Source organism: Ricinus communis, chromosome 5 (genome assembly GCF_019578655.1).
Source record: "Ricinus communis isolate WT05 ecotype wild-type chromosome 5, ASM1957865v1, whole genome shotgun sequence".
Lineage (NCBI taxonomy): Eukaryota > Viridiplantae > Streptophyta > Magnoliopsida > Malpighiales > Euphorbiaceae > Ricinus > Ricinus communis.
The window spans coordinates 17793508-17816649 of NC_063260.1; the positions used below are offsets into that span (position 1 = coordinate 17793508).

A 23142-nucleotide genomic window follows, 5' to 3' on the forward strand; every position below is an offset into this window, starting at 1 on the left:
AAACGTTAGTCCCTTATCTTTTTCTTCAAGTTTAGGGCTGAAGGATATTGAGTTTGTGGTGGAAGAGGAGGCTCGTTTTGGCCTAGCTTTGAATAAAGGCCCAATGGAGAAAGAGTTGGGCTTAGGCGTGATTAAAAACCACATGTTTAAGAAGATGAGGAAGTCGGGTCCTCATAGCAATGAAAAGTGTTTTAAAGTGGGTTGGTGACCACTTGCTATCAGATCCTTAAGCCTTAGTACTACTATAGATGGTGTTACCTAGTATGCTAAGCAAAGCTCTAACAGCTTAGAATGCTTCTCTACCAATTCTTTCTTCTTTTGGTATCATTAGAAAAAGAAGATTGAAGCAACTTGCTAGATAATAAAAGGTTATTAGAGTTGAGGAAGTCTCAGATGGGGTTTGAGTTCGAGATAATGAAGTGGGAGAATAAAATGATAAGGTAAAAGGTCAATATAACAATCAAGTGGAGGCTTTTTCTAAAGGCATTGGTGGCTCGCCAAAAGCCACCAAGGAGCCAAGAGTCTTCTAAGTTAGAAATGTCAGGTCCTAGGGTCAGCTCTAATAGTTCGAGCTTTTAAGGAGCTCAATTATAAGTATCGACTTGGGGTTATTTTTTTGATGAAGACTAGACATGAGGTGGTTACTCTGGAGAAAATTAAAAGAAAGTTGGGTTTTGAGGATAAAGGTTATCAAGAGGTCAGAGAATGAGTAGAAAGCTTGGTTTTATGGTGTAGCAATGGCTTCCATATCAGGTATCCGCTACTTCTAATAATTGAATTCATGTTTACTATAATGATAATTATAGGAAGGGGCATTTTATTACTTTTGTGTATGATAGCCCTTATAGGGTCCTTAAATAGTCTGTTTGAGACTAAATTAATGTGCTTAAATCTCCTCCTAATGAATCTTGGCTTTGTATTAAGGACTTTTATTGTGTCCTTAAAGATAATGAGAAGGTGGGGTGAATTTCGGTGGATTCTATTTAGCAATTAGGTTAATGATTGTAATTTAATGGATATTAGGTTTAATAGGAGTCCTTTCACTTAGACCTATAAGGCAAGCTGGATCTAATAACATTTTGCAGAGGCTGGATAGAGGCCTTACTAATCTACATTGAAGAATTTGGTATTAGTATGCCCAAATTATTTGTGAGGACTCTGTAGGCTCTAATCATAAACCTCTGCTCCTCATTTTAGGCATTAAAATTAAACCTTGGAGGAGGTTTTTTTATTTTAAGGTTAAATGGAGGGAGCTTAACGAGTTTGGGCAAGTAGCTACTGATGCTTAAGGCATTAATAAGCCGAGGTATGATATGTTTGTGTTGTTCAAGGAAACTTGATGGATGTAGAAGGGGTCTATGTAGTTAGAAAGAAGGAAATATGAAAAATTCCTCCAATGTTATTAAATCCATTAAATCCCAGCTAGCCCAAAATCAAAGGCTGCATTATTCTTAAGGGTTAAGAGAAAGGAGAAGGAAATTATTGAAGGACCTTGAGCAGTGTTAGAGGATTAAGGAAATTCATTAGTTTTAAAAATCCAGGGTGGACTGGTTAAATTGGGTGACTGTAATACTAGGTTATTCTATGCTTTTACCATCTAGAGGTGGTAGGTAAATTAGATCCTTAAGCTCAGAGATCCAAATAGCAGATGGGTTGAGAACACTGTTCAATTAAGAAATATGGTCTCTTCATTTCTCCAATCTTTGTATACTGTAGATTAGATAGAAGTTGCTCCCCTGCCCCAGTTCATACAACCTTGTGTCCATGTGGGTTTAAATCAAGTTCTAGTTGCTAATGCTTGATAAAAACGACTAGCAATCTATAGGCAAGTGCACCTATCGAATGTAATCTAGCTATGGCAAGTATCAATATTGTATTCTATAGGAACTGAGAAACTATTGCTACTATGTTATTCTTATTATCTAACCGATCAAAAGGTAATGAAACTTATTAACTAAAGATAATTGAGAATGCAATTGAAAGCTGAATATTAATAAAGAAAATAAGAGTTGAAGAAAGACAATAAGATGAGTTAACCCATTTGGGGATCACTTTAGCTAGCTGGCTTACAAACAACAAATTATGAATTGATTGATTAAGAATTGTGATATGTGGATAATTTCTTGAATGAATTGGTCTCTCTCTTGAGTTAACCAATCCCTAATCCTAAAGATCGAAAGCTAGAATCTCTTTTTAACAATTGATTTTAGAATGGCATTAATCTCTAAATTACCGCTAATAAGAGTGTCTAATTCTTATTCTAGTAAGCTATTACACATATCTCTAGGATGCAAATCACCTAATCATACAAGCAGTTGTCCAAACTCAATTGAATTTCTCAATTACAAAGGAGTTCTCAAATTAATCCAACATTGAAGGAGAAATAATAAATTTATTACACTTGAATGATAACTACAATATTAATTCAATAATCCAATCATTTAAGCACAAAGCAAGCCTAACATGGCTAAAGATCGCCCCCAAATGGGTTTGCTAGAATTAGTTACACATGTTCATGATTAAACTAAAACAGGAATTGAATGCAAAGTAGACAAGAATCGAAAAGAATATGAACACCATTTTCTTAAATGGTGAGATGCTATTTTCTTTTGAATAACTCTTTATCAACACTCTACAACTCAGTTCTCTTTCTTCTTTTCCTTGAATCTTCGACGCAATTCTCAATGAGCAGCTATCTTGATGATGTTGAAGTGGAATTCATTTCTGTTTTCCTCTTTTTGATCGTTTGGAAGTTAGCTCTAGGGTTTGTCTTGGATACTTCAAACTTTTGCTCTTTTTTCTCTCTGTGCGGCCATGTTCTCTTTCCTTTTCTTTTCTTTTAATTTAGGTTTTGGGACTCAACACAACTTGGATTTGGGCCGTGCTGATCCATGCCGTGTTGAGCCAAAAGTGTACTTTCGCCCTTCTTCAGCACAACATGGATTCTCCCCATGCTCTTCAGCATAGCCATGCTCCTAGGCCATGCTACTCTCAAAAACTGTGTTGTAAATTGCTTCTTCTCACCATGGGTAAGGCATTTCAGCAAGCCCTCTGACCCTCATCATGCTCCTGAGCATGGGCGTCTTGGTAGGGCGTATTGAACAGTCTAACGCGCCCGATTCATCTGTTTCTTTCTGATTTTAGTTTGGTTTCTCTTTAACTTTGATAATGTACCTAGAAAAGCACCTGAGACATAAAGGAAACTAAAACTGGGTGATTCTAATACAAAAATACATAATTCGCCCTAAAAACAACTCAAAATGAAGCATGCAAACATGTGTAATATCAAGGATATCAAATCACTCCACACTCAAGGTTTTGCTTGTCCTCAAGCGATCAACAGTTTAGTACATAATAATGCAATCAACCCTGCTTAAAATTCATGCATTGGACTACAATGAATCAACATTTAATCTATCCCAAATTGAATCTCAACTAAAAACTAAACTAGGAATCTAAACAAGTGTAATTATTATGTTAGTGTATGATGAAATTAAATAGTACATTCAACATCAAATATTCAAGAAACCATATGCCTCAAAAGGAATCACTTTATGCACTCAATGTTTAAAAGGTAGTCATCAAATCCCTCAACGCAATTATATTCAACCTACTTACCATAGGCTTGCTCATAAATCCTATTTCTGCTACTACAAACAATCAAATATCATAATCAAAGGATCTTCACAAGGGTTGTAATGGGGCTTAGGTTTAGGTATGGAGATTTGAAAGTAAGGTGTAAATAATTTCTGGACTTTTGCAATGCCTTACCCATAATTTCAGCTCAAAAAGGACTAAATGTCAAACAAAGATAATTAAATTCACTATAGTTCCCAAGTCTTTAAAACAAGATGCTCAAAAGATGAAAAATGAATGAATACTCAATAAAGGACTATTTTTTTTAAAGAAGAGACAATAAATTTTATTTTGGATTGAAGAGAGCATCTAAACCAAATTTTTGAGGGACTTAGTGAATTTAAAGTATAAATAAAACTGATATTTTATCCAACAACTTAATGAACACATTGCAAAAATTTCAGAAATAGGGTAGGGATCAACAAATGAAAGGCTTAACAAAGTATGATGATAAATCAAAATGGTAAAAATGAAGAAAGTAGGTAGGCTCAAACTTGGCTAACTAATGAAAAATATCTACAGGTTGGCTTTTGGTTGCAATGGTAAATCCTAAGTGCCCTTATCATTTTATAACATTTGATTGTTTATGTAACCTCAACAAGCATTACCGAGCAAGTTCTAGAAATAAGAAGAATACAATGCACACTCAAACAAGAAGGAAGGAGCATTTACGATGAATGCTCAATTAGGTTCAAAAACTTACAATTTAAGTGTGTACATTTGCAAAAGGTGTCCAAATACCATCAATCAAATCATCATTTAATCAATTCATAGACAAAACACAACAACTAATCAAATTTAAATTACCAACTTAAAGAATGGTCAAGTAACATTGGTTTATCCCAACCATAATGATAAACTAAAAATTGGTCAATAATATTCCAAAAGCAACAAATAACAAGGAGGAAAAATCATAACTATCAATCTTTCAAAGATAAACAAAAACTAATAAACATCCTAAGTATCCTAAATATTTACATCATCAACAATACAATAAACACAATCAAGAAATATAAGAAAAAGAAAAGCCATAACGACTTACCCACCCTACACTTGAAGGACACACTGTCCAAAGTGTATAAAAGAGTTGGAAAGCAACGTATTAAGTACTCAAAAAGAAAAAGAGATACTGCCCTACTCATCTTGTTGGGTGGTGGTGGCTAAGATGGTGCTGCTGGAGGGGGTGCATTATCGCCAGCTAGAGTTGGGAAGAATTCATCAAAATCAGCGAAGTCAAAATCGTTTGTCCTATTCTTATGGAAGGCTGCCTCTATCCTGTCTCCCTGGGCCAACTGCCTATTTAGGAGATCCAGAATCTGCCTCTATGTAGCATTAAAATGCTGAAACTGCGCTCGAACCTTTTGCTTAAACCTGTTGAACCTATCTGTGTGCTGTTGCTATATGTCGGTGATATGATCAAATCTCGCAGTTAGCTCATCAATCTGCACACTAGACAGCCGAGGAGCTGATGAGGATGAAGATCGGGATTAGCCAGGAATATCTGTAGGTCTGGGGTGCTCCCCCTGCTCCTCTCGAGCTTCCCAGGATATTGATTGAATAAGTCTGTATTCTGGCCCTAGGGGCCCTGTCCTCTGGGTAATCATCCTCATATGCTGCAAAGTATATAGGCCAACAGGGGTCATCTCCCCTATAAGCGTCAACTCATCCAGCAAATCTCAGCTTAGTAACTCCATCCTCTTAACAATGCTAGTCACATAAGGTCCGAAACAGATCCAAGTCTTCTTCTGGTCCTTAGTGATAGTCTTGCACTACTTAGCTAACACATATCACATGTCCACCCTCCTTCTCTGATGCAACTCCCATAAACAGAATACGTTAGGCTGGGTCTCGCCCTGTTAATGTATATGCGAGCAGGCAGTGAATATAGTGCAAGCTATTAGAGAGGCTGGAGGCCTTGGACTTGCTTGAGTAGTAAGGCTCGTCCCTCTCAGAGATGGTCTCCTAGGCTTTGTCAAAAGAAACTCCCCGATTGTATAAGGAGCCTCTAAAATCATCTGACTCTATAGTCGCCTGATCATAGAGGCCAAGTGCGACACCAAATTGGGGAATACTCATCATGTAAGTCTGCCCTCCCAACAGAAATGAGATGGCTTCTGGCTGCGACCAGTCCCTGATCTTAGTCTGAAGGAAGAAGGTCGATGCAAACTCAAGCGTGAGCTCCCTATAAGTAGGCTCTATAATGCCGAAGAAGGCCTCAAAGGGTGGAGTCTAAAGTATCTCTCGAACCTCAGTGGCTAGGCTAATTGTCTCCAATGCTTGCCAGTCAATGCATCTCCCACAGCCTAACTACTTGTGTCGCAGCTGCTGGTAACAAGCCTCGTGAGTGGGCCTCTAAACCTGTAAGAGTTTATATCGTGCGGAAGCTGGAGGTGGAGGTGGAGCTCTAGGTGCAGGTGCAGGTGATGCAGGTGGAGATAGGTCGATTGGGTCTGAACGCCTTCTCTTGCACATACCTACCTTTTTGGGTCTCTCATGCCGCTCAGCCATCCTACTTGCATGAAAATTGATCAAACTATTGCCAAAACCATAGTTCTTGCACTAAAGAGACAATTATTCCAATAACAGCAATAGTTTAATAGCAATACAACATTAATTTAACACGTTTTCGGCATACTTGCATTAGCTAATTCCAATTCAGCAAGAAGAACAAGAACTTTCGCAAAATAATAGAATTAACAGAGTCATAAAAAAAAGAACAAAATCAATAATTTCAGAAATAATGGACTAAATTATGGAAAAGAGTAAAATAGCATACCACAATAACAGAAATCCATAATATCCCTAATAGTAACTAGTAAACTAAAATAAATAATAACAACAATTCAACTTAAAGGAAAAGCAAGAAATTGAGCAACATAACAAAATTGACAAAGACATTAAAAATAGGAAATAATAAAAGATTTCAAGAACTAAATTAGAGAAAAGAGTAAAATAACATACCACAATGGAGTATTGAGCAAAAATTAAGGAAGAAGCTTACTTGATTTGCCAAAAAAACAGTTGAAAATTGAAGAAAAAGATGGAGAGGGCGTCGGCCTATACGTGCAAAGAGAGAGGAGAGTGAAAATTTTTCTACCTGTGAAATAGCGCAACTTATATAGACATTGATGCTAGCACACCCGTGTTCCATGCTGTACTGATCAGCATGGTCAGTCTCCCAAAACGTGTTAGTCACGGAAAACGTATTGAAGTCCATTTTCCTGTCAGCATGGTTTGGCTGCCAAGAACACGGACGTGTTGCTTGACACAGCCTGTGTTCACAACCCATGTTACTCGTGGAAGGCGTGCTAAATTCCCATTTCAGGTCGACACGGTCTGTATGCCCATAACATGGTCGTGTCCCCAAACCATGTCACTCTCAAAAAGCTTGCTGAAATCACATGTTTCCTTCGGCACGGTCTGGTTGCCAACAACATGTCTATGTTGAATAGCACGGGTGTGCTCTCGGGATGTGTTGAGCAACCGAATTGTGGTGAAACTCAAAATTCATTCCAGGCACTTTTCACGCGCAATTTCTTGCAATTTCCAACAATCAAACATTCAAGCTACCTTCCACATATCTCTAAACACTAAAATGGCATATAAAACCCAAAAATTAAATGAAAATGAAGACTAAACTAGAAAAATAATGTTCCAAACTAATGGCTAAATGTCAAAAATATAAAATAAAAGTTGAGGTGCCTCCCAAAAGTGCTTCTTTTTCTCCCCAAGTCATTTAGCTGGACTGGTAATGCTTGAGCTACTCTTGTTGATATAGTACAAGGTTGACTCGCTCGTCGAGCTCCAATGAGTCACCATACTAATGTTTCAACATATGCTCATTGATCTTGAAGTTTCCTTTATTCGAATGGTGCAATTCCACTGTGTCATACGGGAAAACTTATTGGATGGTGAACGGTCCTGACCAACGACTCTTTAGCTTTCCCGGGAAGAGCTGGAGTCGTGAGTTATCTAATAACACACTATCCCCAACTTGGAACTCCTTAGTGCTCCTTAGCCTTTTATCATGCCACTTCTTGGTATGCTCCTTATAGATTAAGGAGTTGCCATATGCTTGGTTTCACCACTCTTCCAACTCGTTAAGCTGCCACTGTCTATGTTTACCTGCATTAATAAAATCAAAATTGCAAGTTTTCAACGCCCACAATGCTTTATGCTCAAGTTTAACAAGCAAATGGCATGCTTTTCCATAAACTAGCCTATATGGTGTAAAGCTAGTTGAAGTATGATAGGCCGTCCTAAAGGCCCATAAGGCATTATCTAACTTCTCTGCCTAATCCTTCCTACTCACTCCTACAGTTTTCTCTAAGATCTGTTTCAAACCCTTTAGTGACCTCTATTTTCCCATTAGTTTGTGGATGATAAGGTGTAGAAAACCTGTACGATACACTATAACGCTTAAGCACATTTTCTAACTGGGCATTACAAAAAATGAGTCCCCCTGTCACTAATAAGAGCTCTAGGTGTCCCGAACCTAGCAAATAGTCTCTTGAGGAATCTTGTAACTACCCTGGCATCATCGGTGGGAAAAGATTACGCTTCGGCCCACTTAGAAAAGTATTCAAAGGCATGTATTTATTGCCATAAGAGGAAGGGAGACGTCCCATCAAGTCAATGCCCCAAACATCAAAAATCTCAACAACTTGAATGCTCATTTGGGGCATCTCATCACGAGCAGAGATGTTACCTAATCTTTGGCATACATCACAAACCTAAAGAAATGCTCTAGCATCCCTAAAGATCATCGACTAGTAGAATCCGGAGTCTAGTACCTTCCTACCTATGTGATTCGCGGCCTGATGACCTCCGTCCATCATGGCAATGCCTCAAAATCTAGAGGATTTCCTCCCCATGTACACATCGCCAAATAATATGATCTGCATAAACTTTAAACAAGAAAGGGTCCTCCCAAATGTAGTATTTCAATTCAGAAAAGAATTTCTTTTTTTTTTGTTGAAATGTCATACCCTTTGGAAGGACTTTAGCAACCAGATAGTTTGCAAAATCAGAAAACCAAGGGATATCAGAATTAACCTGAACTGAGCATAAGAACTCATCCGGAAAATAATCATCAATTGCACTTTCATCAAGCGCCTCCAAAGTCGGATTTTCTAGCCTAGAAAGGTGGTCTACCGCTAAGTTCTCAGCACCTTTCTTATCCTTGATCTCAATATCGAACTCCTGCAATAACAGAACCCAACGAATAAGTCTAGGCTTTACATCATTCTTGCTAAACAAGTACCTTAGTGCTGAATGGTCCGTGTAGACCACAGTCTTTGATAGCACAAAATAAGATATGAACTTGTCAAATGCAAAGAAAAGACAGCCAGAAGCTCCTTTTCAGTGGTGATATAGTGCTCTTGGGCATTAGTCAATGTTTTGCTAGCATAGTAAATTGGTCGGAACTTCTTGTCTCTCATCTGTCCTAAAACAGCTTCACCTGCAAAATCATTAGCATCACACATAAGCTCAAATGGCAGCTCCCAATTAGGTGAAACCATAATCAGGGCTGTAGTTAGCTTCTCTTTAAGCAACTCAAAAGCTTGCAAACAATTATCAGAAAATACAAAAGATACATCCTTTACAAGTAGTTGAGTTAAAGGCCTAGCAATCTTAGAGAAGTCCTTAATGAACCTCCTATAGAAAACCCTGTATGACCTAAGAAGCTCCTAACAAGAACTAAGTGGGGGTAAATTAGCAATAGTATCCACCTTGGCCTTATCGACTTTCATCCCCTTATGCGAAATTTTGTGTCCCAGCACTATACCTTCCCTAACCATAAAATGACATTTCTCCTAATTAAGAACTAGGTTAGCATCCACATAACGCTCAAGCATGCATTCTAGATTGTGTAAACAGTGGGTAAAAGAGTTACCAAATACAGAAAAATCATCCATAAAAACCTTTATGGGCTCCTTATTTTTATATCGTGGAAGATCGCCATTTACACCTTTGAAAAGTTACAGGTGCATTGCCCAGCCCAAATGGCATCCTCCATCACAAACGTACCATAGGGGCACGTAAAGGTTATTTTCTCTTGGTCTTTAGGTGCAATGAAGATCTAGAAGTAACTTGAAAAACCATCTAGAAAATAATAAAACATATGTCCATACAACCTTTCCAACATTTGGTCAATAAAAGGAAGGGGAAAATAGTCCTTTCGAGTGGCATCATTTAGTCCCCTATAATCTGTACACACTCGAAAATAGTTCCCTCCCTTCTTGGGAACTACCTGCATAGAACTAACCCAGGAACTATCAGATATAGGGTAAATTAAACCTACATCAAGAAGTTTAATTACCTCCTTTTTAACCACTTCCTCCATGTTCAGGTTCACTCTGCGCTGTGGTTGCACCACTGGCATGTAGCTATCCACTATAAGGATTCTATGCGAGCAATAGCTAGGACTAATCCTAGAAATGTCAGAAATTTTCCAAGCAAATGCCCTCTAGTACTTCCTAAGAGAGGCCAAAGTCATCTCCCTCTCTTCGGGTGTCAAGTCTGCTGCTAAGATGATAGACAACCTGTTATCCTCATCCAGATATGCATAATTGAGATGCTTTGGGAGTTCTTTCAACTCAAGGAATGGTGGTTCCAAGTGACGGCCTCAATTTCTACACACCTACCCTGTCAATCTCAACAAACTTATCAGCATTCTTGCTTGGTTCATTAGCTAACAAAAATGCAAGCTGCTCCAACACACTCTCATTAGATAGCTCATTCTCATCCTCTGCCTGCAAGGCAACCTATAAGGAGTCATCAAGCAATATTTTCTGCAACTGCGTATCAATAACACCATCAAGTAAATCAACAGAAAATACAGCATCATCATGATCTAAGGACTGTCTCATATAATTATTTAAATCAAAAGTGACAGTTTCATCTCCTACCCCAAGTTCAAGCTTTCCATCACAAACATCTATAATAGCCCTAGACGTTGCAAGGAAAGGTCGACCTAGAATTAAGAGTATATTACTCTCACCATCCATCTCCATAATAACAAAGTCAACATGAAATATAAAATTTTCAACCTTTATAAGTACATCCTCTACAATACCCCTAGGATACTTAACAGTCCTATCAGCTAACTGTAAGCTCATCCTAGTGGGTTTCTTCTCACCCAGCCTCAACTTGGTAAATAGACTATACGACATTAAATTAATGCTAGCTCCTAAGTCAGCTAAAGCATTACTGATTATTAAATCACCAATTACATAAGGGGCAGTAAAATTCCCTGGATCATGCTTCTTTTCTAGAAATTTGTTATGAAGTATAGTCCAATACTCCTCATTTAAGGTTACGATCGCCAAGTCCTCTAACTTCCTCTTGTTGCTAAGGATTTCCTTTAGGAACTTCGCATACTTAGGCATCTGCGAAATAGCTTCAACAAAAGGTAAGTTCATCCGTAGTTGTTTAAACAAGTCAAGAGACTTACCGAACTGCTGATTGACTTTCTCCTACTTCAACCTGGCAAGATATAGGATCGGGGACTGGTATTCTCTTAGAGGATTCTTCTTCTTGCCCTCTATTTTCTTTGGCTCCATCACCTTGCTATCTTCATCTTTCCTACCGATTCTTCTTACACAACATCATAATCATTAAAAATAAGATAGAGCTAGATAGCTGCTTACCTGATAGCAAAGCGATAGCCTTCATATGATTTCTAGGGTTGGACTCTGTTGCTGGGCAAAGTCCCTGGTTGTCTCTCATTCATCATTTTATAAATTTAGCCTATCTGATTCTCCAAGTTCTGAATGGAGGCGAGTTGATCTCTAAAAGCTGCGTCCGTCTGCTGAACTCTGGTCTTTGAAGCGGACATAAACTTCATCATCAGCTCCTCTAAATTAGGTCTTTTCTCTTGAGTTTGAGGAGACTGAGGTGGGAGAACAGATTATTGCAACTGCTAATGTAGTCGTTGAAACCCTAGTGGCCCCTAGTTGTTGTTGTTCCTCCATCCGAAGCTCAGATGATTTCTCCATCCCGGATTAGAAATGTTGCTGTACGGGCTGTTCTGCTGCCTAGGCTGACCTTCCATATAGTCCACATGTTCATAGTTAGATGAAGAAGAGGAAGCAAACATACCTTTTGATATATATTTACTATTGTAATGTGGGCCACCACAAAACTCGCAGCTTACTTAAGCTGCTTGGACATGCATCTGAAGTTGATCAATTTTCTTGGATAATAACTCCACTTGAGCTGCTAAGGCTGCAGTGGCATCCAACTGATCTACACTCCCTTGATGTCCCGTCCTGCTCCTAGTAGTGTGCCACTGGTAATTGTTTGTGGCCATCTCCTCAATCAAGCTTTAGGCTTGCTCCGGTGTCTTGCTGCTTAAAGAACCACTTGCAGTTGCATCTACCATCTGTTTAGTAGCTAAATTCAAACCATTATAGAAAGTTTGTACCTGTAACCAGATTGGTAGTCCATAGTATGGGCAGTATTGCAATAGGTCCTTGTATCTCTCCCAAGTGTCATACATCAACTCATCATCAAACTGCACAAAAAAAGATAAATCATTTCTAAGTTTAGCAGTTTTAGAAGAGAAAAGTACTTCAACAGGAATTTCTCTGCCAAAGAATCCCAGGTATTTATAGTGTTAGGAGGTAGTGACTGTAGCCACCATTTTGCTCTATCCCTCAAAGAAAATGGAAACAAACGGAGATGAATTGCGTCGTCTGTTGTCCCATGAATCTTGAAGGTATCACAAATCTATAAGAAACTTGCTATATGTGCGTTAAGATCTGCATTCGGCAAGCCTCCGAACTGAACCATTTGCTGCACCATCTGAATCACATTAGGGTTTATTTCACAATTGTTGGCGACAACAACTGGCCTCGTAATGCATGTTCATGTCCCCTCCAGCGATGGTTTCGCAAAATCACACATCATCTGATTATTATTATTGTTGTCGTTGGCGCCTGCCATTTCTATTGTAATATTTCCCGATTCACTCTCATGTACGGCCTTCTCAAACTGAATCTCTTTTTCCTCTATGTTCAATCACTTCCTCAATTGCCTGAGGGATCGCTCTGGTTCTAGTAGAGGATCTACTAGATCAGGATTAGACTTTCTAGTCATACACTACCTGAAATAACAAATGACAAAAAACATAAATGAATATAAGACAAAAATAAATAAAGAATAAAGAATAAATGGTTGAATTAACAAGAACACACAGTTCACAATATTTCTCGAAAAAAAGAGTAACCGGGAATGACGCCAAAAACTTAATGCTTGATAAACATGACTAGCAATCTATAGGCAAGTGCACCTATCGAATGTAATCTAGCTATAGCAAGTATCAATATTGTATCCCCCGGGAACTGAGAAACTACTGCTACTACGTTATTCCTATTATCTAACCGATTAGAAGGTAGTGAAACTTATTAACTAAAGATAATCAAGAATGCAATTGAAAGCTGAATTTTAAAAAAGAAATAAGAGTTGAAGAAAGAAAATAAGATGAGTGAATTAAGAATTGTGATCTGTGGATAATTTCTCGAATGAATTGGTCTCTCTCTCGAGTTAACTAATCCCTAATCCTAAAGATCGAAAGCCGGAATCTCATCCTAACAATTGATTTTAGAATAACATTAATCTCTAAATTACCGCTAATAAGAGTGCCTAATTCTTATTCTAGTAAGCTATTATACCTATCTCTAGGATGCAAATCACCTAATCACACAAGCAGCAGTTGTACAAACTCAATTGAATTTCTCATTTACAAAGGAGTTCTTAAATTGATTCAATATTGAAGGAGAAACAATAAATTTATTATACTTGAATGATAACTATAATCTTAAATCAATAATCCAATCATTTAAGCACAAAGCAGGCTTTACATGGCTAAAGATCACCCCCAAATGGGTTTGCTAGAATTAGTTACACATGTTCATAATTAAACTAAAACAAGAATTGAATACAAAGTAGACAAAAATCAAAAAGAACATGAATACCCTTTTCTCAAATTGTGAGATGCTATTCTCTCTTGAATAACTCTGTATCAACACTCTACAGCTCAGATATCTTTCTTCTTTTCCTTGAATCTTCAACCCCGTCCTTAATTAGCAGCTATTTTGATGATGTTGAAGTGTAATTCGTCTCTATTTTCCTCTTCTTGATCGTCTGGAAGTTAGGTCTAGGGTTTATCTTGGATACTTCAAAGTTCTGCTCTTTTTTTCTCTCTGTGCGGCCCTATTTTCTCTTTTTTTTCTCTTTTCTTTTAATTTAGGTTTCAGGACTCAACACAGCCTGGATTTAGACTGTGCTGGTTAGCACGGCCTGGATCCATGCCGCATTGAGCCAAAAGTGTACTTTCACCCTTCTTTAGCACGACATGGATTCTCCCCGTGCTCTTCAGCACGACCATTCTCCTAGGACGTGTTACTCTCGGAAACCGTGTTGCAAATCGCTTCTTCTCACTATGGGTAAGGCATTTCAGCATGCCCTCTGACCTTGATTGTGCTCCTCAATACGGGCGTGTTGGTAGGACGTGTTGAACAGTCTAACGCGCCTGATTCGTCTGTTTTTTTCCGATTTTAGTCCGGTTTCTCTCTAATTTTGATGATGTACCTAGAAAAGCACCTGAGACACAAAGGAAACTAAAACAGGGTGTTTCTAATACAAAAACACATAATTTGCCCTAAAGACAACTCAAAATCAAGCATGCAAACATGCGTAGTATCAAGGATATCAGTTGCTTAAGTTTTTATATGGAGATTAAAGAGATTGTGTTTAATTTGGGAAGCTTTAAAACTCCAAGGCTCAATGGTTTTTAGGGGGTGTTCTACCAGAAAATTGGGATTTAGTTGGTAGTCAAGTGTGTGCTATTGTTAAGACTCTTTCAAAAGGACTTCTTGTTGAAAGAGTAGAACAAAAATATTATTGTCCTCATCCCTAAAGTCCCAAACCCTGAATCTATCACTCAATTTAGGCCCATCACTCTGTGCAATTTTAATTATAAAATTATTGGTGAAATTCTTGTCTCTAGATTAAATCCTTGGTTGCCTCAACCCATTAGCCCCTTCCAATATGCCTTAATCTAAGGGAAACATATCTTTGATAACATCACTGTGGCTTATGATGTATTCCATGGCCCTAAAACCAATATGAACAAAGGCTTTAAAAATATGGTTATTAAGTTAGATATGCATAAGCCATACGACAAAGTTAGCTGGAGTTTTCTGGAGCAAGTGTTACATAGAATGGGGTTTTGGCCTCAGTTCATCCATTTGATCTGTAGTGAATTTTAATAGTATCTCATAGTGTAATCTTAACTGGAGCTCCTTCTCCTTTCTTTAGTCTTTCGAGGGGTCTGAGGTAGAGGACCCCCTATCCTTTTTCTTTTTCTTTTCATATCAAATGCTCTTTCTTTTGCTCTCTAATTTGCGGTTGATGAAGGATTAATGATGGGTTTGGGATTGAACAAAGATGTTTCCCCTTTCCCATATGATGTTTCCTTATGATACATTGATCATGGGAAGGGCAGATGTCTATGAGGCTGAAGCTATTGTTAATATCCTACAGAAGTATTACAATGCTTCGAGGCAAGCTATCAATGCTCATAAGTCTACAGTCTAATTTAGTAGATGAGTCTCTTTAGAGGAGATGATTGATATTTTAAGAATTTTGAAGATGTTCATGGAGGATGGTGAAAAATATTTAGGCCTTCTATCAATGCTCATAAGTCTAGGTTTAAAAGGTGAAAGGGTTCTTAGGACATGAACCTTTGCAATTAAGCTCTTTTATAGAAACATGCTTGAAACTTAATTGCAGACGCACACAGCTTATAGGATAGAGTTATGAAGTCAGTGTACTTCCCTAGCTACTCTATTTAGGAAGCATCCAAGGGTGGTAAACATTCTTGGGGGTGGGCTAGCATGCTATCTATCATAGACACCCTCAAATAAGGGTTTAGAGTTAACATTGACAATGGGGAAGGCAATCATATATGGGAGGACCTTTGGATACCAAATTTGCCTCGATTTAGAATCTAGACTCAAAAGGCTTATAGCCGTGGTTTTCAATATATCTCTCAATTGTTCACTAGTTCAATGCAATGGGATTTCCAAAAGCTGAGAATGATGTTATAGAAAGATAAAATTGAGGCCATATATAGAATTCCTATTGGCTCTTATTATATGAGAAATAAGATAGTATGACATTTTGATACCAAAGGGTTTATATCGATGGCATCTGCTTATCATGTGTTGTAATAAGCTAAACCACCTAGCCAATTTATCTTGGTCCTCTATTTCTACCAATTATTTGTATAAGTCTATATGGTCATCTCCTTTGTCTCTTAAGCTTAAGGTGTTCATATAGAGAGCTTCTATGAATTCTTTAGCAACAAAGGCTAATCTTTTTAGGCAGAACCTGGGGTAGAGCTCTGATTCGAACGTGGCTAACTTGTGCCAAATCCATATTTAATGTTGATGCCTTTATCAAGGATTGTTCACCTAATCAAGCAAAAAGACTATAACTCCTAATAAAACTCTTAAATAAATTGTACCTAAGAACCTTAATTATAAAGAATTAAAGGCCGTTTAATATAAATAAAAGTTTACATTAACTAAGTTTGTAAAATACCAAGCCTTCACATTATAAATTCAAAAAAGTTCATAAAGAATAAAATAAGAGAATTAACTCTAAAATAATAAGTATTCAACAACTTAAAAAGATAGAAAATTCTAGGCTTATATAGGTCTTAGAAAAGCCTAGTTCTAAACTAATAAGGAATTATATCTCAATTAGGATAAAGATAACTTTCCTAAAAGGTATAAGTAAAACAAAGTCTTAATAAAACTAAAATACATGTGTGGCCTTTCCTTATCCCATTTAGAGAGAGATTGGACTTAACTAAAAGATAAATAACCTTTTAAATTCATCAAACCCTAGCTCATAAACTAAACATGATATTTGGGCTTAAGTAACATGTAATAAGTGGCCCATTCTTGAGTATTGGACTCCAAATAGCTTGACTTATTGAATTTGGGCCTATCTTGATTTGGTCATGCCTCCATATATTGAATTAAGTTGATAAAAGTATCTTGAGGCCTATTTTCTTGATTAAGCCCCATCTTACTTGGACTTTGGATCTCTAATCCAAGCTTCAACTCTTGCTTCATAAGCACTCCTAAAGTATCCTTGAACTTCTTTATGCGGGCTTTAGTCATTGTTCCATCATATTTAAGTGGCTCCTATATAATTCTAGTTTGATTAGGATTCCTAGCTAAATTAGGACTCTTAATTGGAGTAGGATTTCTTGTGCTTATAGAATTAACATCAAATCCCGTGTGCTTGATTGGCATTAAGGAGGAAATTGTTGAACATGTTTTATTTTTCTATAATCATGCTAAAGCCACTTAGTTGTCATCCAATATGGTTGGGTTCCTAATATGAGGGGTTTCTCTTTTTCTGTTGGGTGATGGTAGTGATTCTAAATTCTATATGAAAAAATGTGGGAACTGTTAACCTTAAGATACATCATGGAGGTAACTGGAACAGGGAAAAAGAAGAAAGTTGGATTTATGTAGGAGGGTAGGATAGATTAATTTCGAAACCTTGATGTTGATTATCTTTCTTTTCATGAGCTTTTATGTTATGGTATAGTTTTAGGATATAAGGAAGGGGTGCAAATGTGGTTCAAAATTGATGGGTTGAATGGCAGTTAAGCTCATAAGAAATTTTAAATGATAAGAATGTGTAGAATATGTTATAGTATAACAAAGCATAAGAAAACATCAAATTGTGTTTTATTGTGAATAAAGATCCACAATTAGTAAATTAATGTGGAGAGTTGAGGTTTTTAACAAAGATAGACCAAATGTTGATGAAGAAGTGGGAGAGAATGAAACTATTGAGGTGCCAATGGTTATTGATGGTGAGGCATTGAGTCCAAATGTTAATGTTGAACCTGCTGTTGATAAGGATAATGCATTTGACGCTAACAAGGGTAGAACATTTAGGGGATGCAAAGCATGTATTAATAATAATTTACAAGAGTAGAATGTTGATGACTTGTTAGGGATGATGAAAGTGATGTTGATTTCATTGTGGGTGAAGATGGAGAGATGGAGGTGTTGAGTGAAGATTGCAATGATGACCCTAGTGAGTTATATGATGATTTTGAGTGAAGTGATGATGATTTATTTGAAACTGTTGGTGCAAGTGAGAAGTCACAAAAGAAGGGACCTCAGAGAAATGAAGCAGCACATGATTATGAAGATGCAAAATCAAATGAAGATGGTGAAATACCTGCTGCTCCAATTTATTATACAAATTTAAATGAAGATGATACAAATAAATTCAATGAGACAGATGACGATGATAAAGTGCACTCCTTAAGAGGCAATAATGATGAAGAAAGTTTTTCAAAATTTAGGGAGGAAAATGGCTATAATGATCCACAACTATTCAAGGGAATGAAATTCATTAACTTTAAGATTTTTAGAAGAGCTTTAAAGGAATGAGCATTCAAAAAGGGAGTTCAGTATAAGTTGAATAATAATTGCAGTGAATGAGTGAGAATTGTTTGTAACAGTAAGTGTGGTTTCTATATCCACACATCAAAATCTAGGGGTGCAACAACCTTCCAAATCAAGACCTTTAGACCAAAAGATTTATACCTGTCACAATCTGATCTATGGGCCCATGACCGATGCTAGGGAATGGGATAGGCTTCAGGCTACCAAAACCTGAAACAAGCTTGCCAGATCACCAAATCCATTAAATATAATCTTTATCCATTATGTCAATATTTCATTACTAAATTCAACCACACAAATACTATACATTTAATAGGTAGGTCAGCACCATTACGTATTACCTCCTCGGTTGGTTTAACATACCAAAACAAATAATAAGTTTCAAAATCACAACTATGGAGAATCTAGAGTTTTAATATTCAGTCATATAAGGAAGTCGGGCCGCCAAAGAAGAAGAACTGCGGAAGACCTAGCTAACACCTGAAAAATTAAGTTGAGATTGTCAATCTCGGTAGTGAGTTAAAATCATATATCTGAATTAAGCAGCCATAAAATTTGCCCTCGAGAATTAATGAAATTAAAGTTTAAAATTTACAGGTATTATATTCTCACTCCCTGAAGAAAATTCATCCTCGAATTTTAAAAGAAGTAAGACTTACCTCAAGACTGAAATAAATGGGGGGTAGGAATCTCTCATTTCCTGCTCGGTTTTCTAGGTATATTCATTGGTGGAGTGATTCCAGCATAACACCTTAACTATAGGTATAACCTTAGAGAGAAGTTGGCAAACTTAAGTATCCACAATCGTGACTGGCTGCTCCTCATAAATTAAATCTTTGCTCACCTCCACATATTGAGGTTGCAACACATACGAGGGATCTGAAATATACTTCCTCAGTATAGATATATGAAACATAGGATGCATATGCTAGAAATTTGGCGACGAATTTAACTTTTAGGCTACCTCTCCAATTCTATCGAAAATCTTGAAGGGTCCCACAAAATGCAGAGCTAACTTGCCCTTCTTACCAAACTGCATTACCTCGTATAGGAGATACCTTCAGAAATACATACTCCTTGTTACCGAACTCCACGTGCTTCCGCTTCGGATCTGCATAACTCTTCTGCTTACTAAAAGTTATCTTCAGTCTTTCACAGATGATTGAAATCTTTTTTAAAGTAATCTGAACCAACACCGGTCCTACTAACTTCGCTCACCTAGTACTTCCCCATACATATGAGATCTGCACTTTTTGCCATAAAAGGCCTTATAAGGAGTCATCTCGATGCTTGCATGATAATTGTTATTATAAGCAACTCAATCAATGGCAAGTATCAATCCTACTGGCTACCAAAATCCATAACCCACATCTTAAGCATATTGTCCTTTTTGATTGAACATCAGTTTGGGGGTGGAAAACTGTGCTGAAGTCCAATTTGGTATCAAGCTCTTCTTATAGTTTTCTCCAAAACCTTAAAGTAAAGTGTGGTCCTTTGTCAAACGCTATAGAAATAGGAACTCCGTGAAGACTTACAATCCTTTCCAGATACACCCTTGCATACTTAGCCACTGAATATATAGTCTTCATGGGTATAAAGTGTGCTAACTTAGTCAACTGGTCCACAATCACCCAAATAAATTCATACCCTGCTGAAGTCTTATGCAAAACTAACACAAAATCCATAGTAATCCTTTCCCATTTCCACTATGATATGGGAAGCGGGTGCAACAACTCTAACGGCTTCTGGTGCTTTAGCTGAACCTGTCGATATCACTTATAAACAAACTCTGCCACATCTTTTTTCATTATGTTCCACCAATAAATGCCCTTCAAATCATGGTACATCTCGGTAGAGCCTGGGTGAACACTATAGCCAGTATATTGAGCCTATTTTAAAATCTCCTTCTTGAGATTATCCACATCGGGAATGCTTAATCGAGTGCCCATCCTGAGAGTACCATCATCATCTATAATAAAATCATTAATCTAATATCGTTGCACTTCTTCCTAGATTTTTCTTAATGGTGGGTCTTGACTTTGAGCTGACTTGAACCTGTCAATAAGTACGGACCGAACCTTGAAATGCGCTAACATCACTTCTGACTCCAGTACTTCGAATTGTAATCCTTGATTGCACAATTCATGTAATTCTTTAGTCATAGGTCTTTTCTCTATGCTGATGTGAGCAAGGCTATCTACTGACTTCTTGCTTAAGGCATCTGCCACCACATTTGCTGATGTGCATCATTTTATACATGTTTATATGCCTAATTACTTCCATTTTTGTGCATAGTTATCTTGTTTTATGCCAGAATCACCTGTGTTTTGGTTCCTTTCATGTTTCAGGTGATTATCGATGGACATTATCAATAGTCGAGGGAAATACATGCAAATACGGACTAAAATCCATTAAAATTGAGCAAGGGCTAGCATTCCAAGGTTGAGCACAACCTGGACTCTAGCCGTGCTGAACTGTCAAAACTTGACCTTCAAGAGTGCCATTTTGACATGGTTTCTGAGGCCACCACGACTTTCATCACGGCCTATGGCGGCTCAACACCGGCGAGGGCACGGCCAAGAAGAAGCCCTAAATTATGGGACTCGGAGGTCCAGCACGGCTTGGACTCCGCCCGTGTTGATCAACACAGGCTTGAACACGGCTGTGCTGAGACATTTATAAAGGCAAATGCGATTTACTGAGCTAGGGTTCGATTTTCTGACTTGATTTCATGCATACATGCACGAGCCATCCTTTTCCAAACTTCAATATTCGACTTTAGGAGACTATTTCGCCTATTGAAGGAAGGATTACATTGGTTTAAACATCAAATTGAAGATCAAGAGTGGATTTTGAGGCATTCAAAAGGCAATTTAGGGCTTTTCATCTGACTTGAAGAAGAAGGGTGTACATGCTTTCAAATTACTTTTCGGTATTTGTTCTTTACTTTGTGTTGCTTATTAGCATGAGTAGCTAGAATTGTTGAACCCACTGGGGTTCCTATGTTGTTGGATTGCTTTTAACGTTTATGAGACTTTGATTATCAATGCTTGTTTCTTCTTGCTTTCATTATTAATGAGAAATCACATTATTCATGAGACGTTGTGAGTTGTGGGGTTTAGATTGCTTTATGTAATTGAGAAGTTCATTTGGAAATTGGAAATTTGAATAGTAAGAACTGGTTAATGATCACTTAGAGATAAGGGTAATTGACTAGCCGGATTAAGAATTAACAAAGCTTAATAGAGGCGTATTAAAGCCTAATGCTAATTTAATAATTGATCCTTAGGAAGAGATTCCAACTTTAGGTTCTTAGGTTTGGAAATTCAGTTATCTCGAGAGGGCGCCGAATTCAGTAAAGAATTCGTCCACGGGTAATCGCAATTGGTAATCAATATAATCTCTACCTTCATTAAAATCCAACTAGCTTAGGTCCCCTTGGGTTTGCTTTTTCCTTTGATTGTTTCATGAAATCCTTTCAGACTGTTTGACACTTAGTTAATCACTTACTTACATTTAATCATAGAATAGTAACTTCATTGATTTTGTTAGGGCTAGATATCATAAGAAGCTGTAGTAGTTCTAGGATCACCCATTCCAGAGAATACGACCTTGATACTCGCCATTAGTGCTAGTCTGCATCGATAGGTTCACTGCCTTAGATTGTAGCTACACAATTACCCTATCAAGTTTTTGGCACCGTTGCCGGGGAGTTTTTTGTGTGAACTAGAGTGAATTTGCATTAGTGTTAATCTAGCCATTTTTATTTTCTGTCTTTTCATTTTTTTTATATTCTTTATTATTTTATTCATTCATGTGTTCTTTGGTTGCTGCCTTTTCATTTCAGGTAGTTTATGACTGGGAGCTCTAATCCTACTCCTGTAGACCCTCTTATTGAACCAGAGCGATCCCTCCGTCTTTTAAGGAAGCGTATGCAAGAAGAAGAGGAGGCACGAATAGAGATTGAAGCTCTGTGAATAGACCAGCACGGATGGGAGACAACAACTAGGCTGCGGATGAAGCCAGGACAATGTACGAGTTTGCTAGACCTTCTCTTGAGGGGACACAGACGAGTATATTGTGACCACTAATGGCGGCCAACAACTTCAAAATAAAGCCAAACGTGATACAAATGGTTCAAAATAGTGTACAATTTAGGGGACTACCGAGCAAGGACCCAAACGCTCACATCGCCAACTTCTTGGAGATCTGCGACACCTTCAAGATACATGGAACAACTGATGATGCCATTCGGTTGAGGCTGTTTCCTTTTTCTTTGAGGGACCGAGCGAAAAGATTGCTGCAGTCACTCCCAGCCAACACTATTACAATATGGAGATCGTTGGCTGAGAAATTTTCATATAAGTACTTTCCTCCTGATAAAACTACTAAATTGAGAAATGATATATCTTCTTTTGTGCAGTTTGATGACGAGAGCATGTGCGAAGCTTAGGAGAGGTACAAAGATTTGCTCCGGTGTTATCCGCACCACGGACTACCAGTATGGATGCAGGTCCAGACCTTCTACAACGGTTTGAACCTTACTACTAGGCAGATGGTAGACACTGCAGCAGGTGGGGCCCTGAACAGTAAGACGCCGTAGCAGGTGCAAAAAATCTGATAGAGGAGATGGCCATGAACAACTACCAGTGGCAATCCTCTAGGAGTCGGCCAATCAAGCAGGGAGTGGTCAACCGGCTAGACTCCACGGCTGACCTTGGCTCAGTGGAACTTAACGAAATTAGACCGACGGATGCCGATTCATGCAGCCCAGATAAGCTGCGAGTTTTGCGGTGGCCCGCACTATGGTGTAAACTGTAATGCGGGAGGTATGTTTGCTTCACCTTCTAATTTTTCATCTTCTATTATTTCTGCTGACCTTGAACAAGTAGACTATATGGGTAATGCACCTAGACCGCAGAACAACCCGTACAACAATACATACAACCCGGGTTGGCGAAATCATCCAAACTTCGGTTGGAGAAATAGCATGAGT

General features: G+C 37.9%; 1 long non-coding RNA gene and 2 other non-coding genes across 3 annotated transcripts; 2 read left to right on the plus strand and 1 right to left on the minus strand.

Annotated features, from left to right (window-relative positions):
• The first annotated feature begins 258 nt into the window (after positions 1-258).
• Positions 259-22836, plus strand: LOC125370077. The gene is made up of 3 exons (XR_007215762.1): positions 259-753; positions 20495-21078; positions 21994-22836. It is a non-coding gene; the product is annotated as an uncharacterized LOC125370077 (long non-coding RNA).
• LOC112535229 lies at positions 12081-12187 on the plus strand. The gene has a single exon (XR_003079404.2). It is a non-coding gene; the product is annotated as a small nucleolar RNA R71 (small nucleolar RNA).
• On the minus strand, positions 22537-22643 carry LOC112535228. The gene has a single exon (XR_003079403.2). It is a non-coding gene; the product is annotated as a small nucleolar RNA R71 (small nucleolar RNA).
• Positions 22837-23142: the final 306 nt, after the last annotated feature.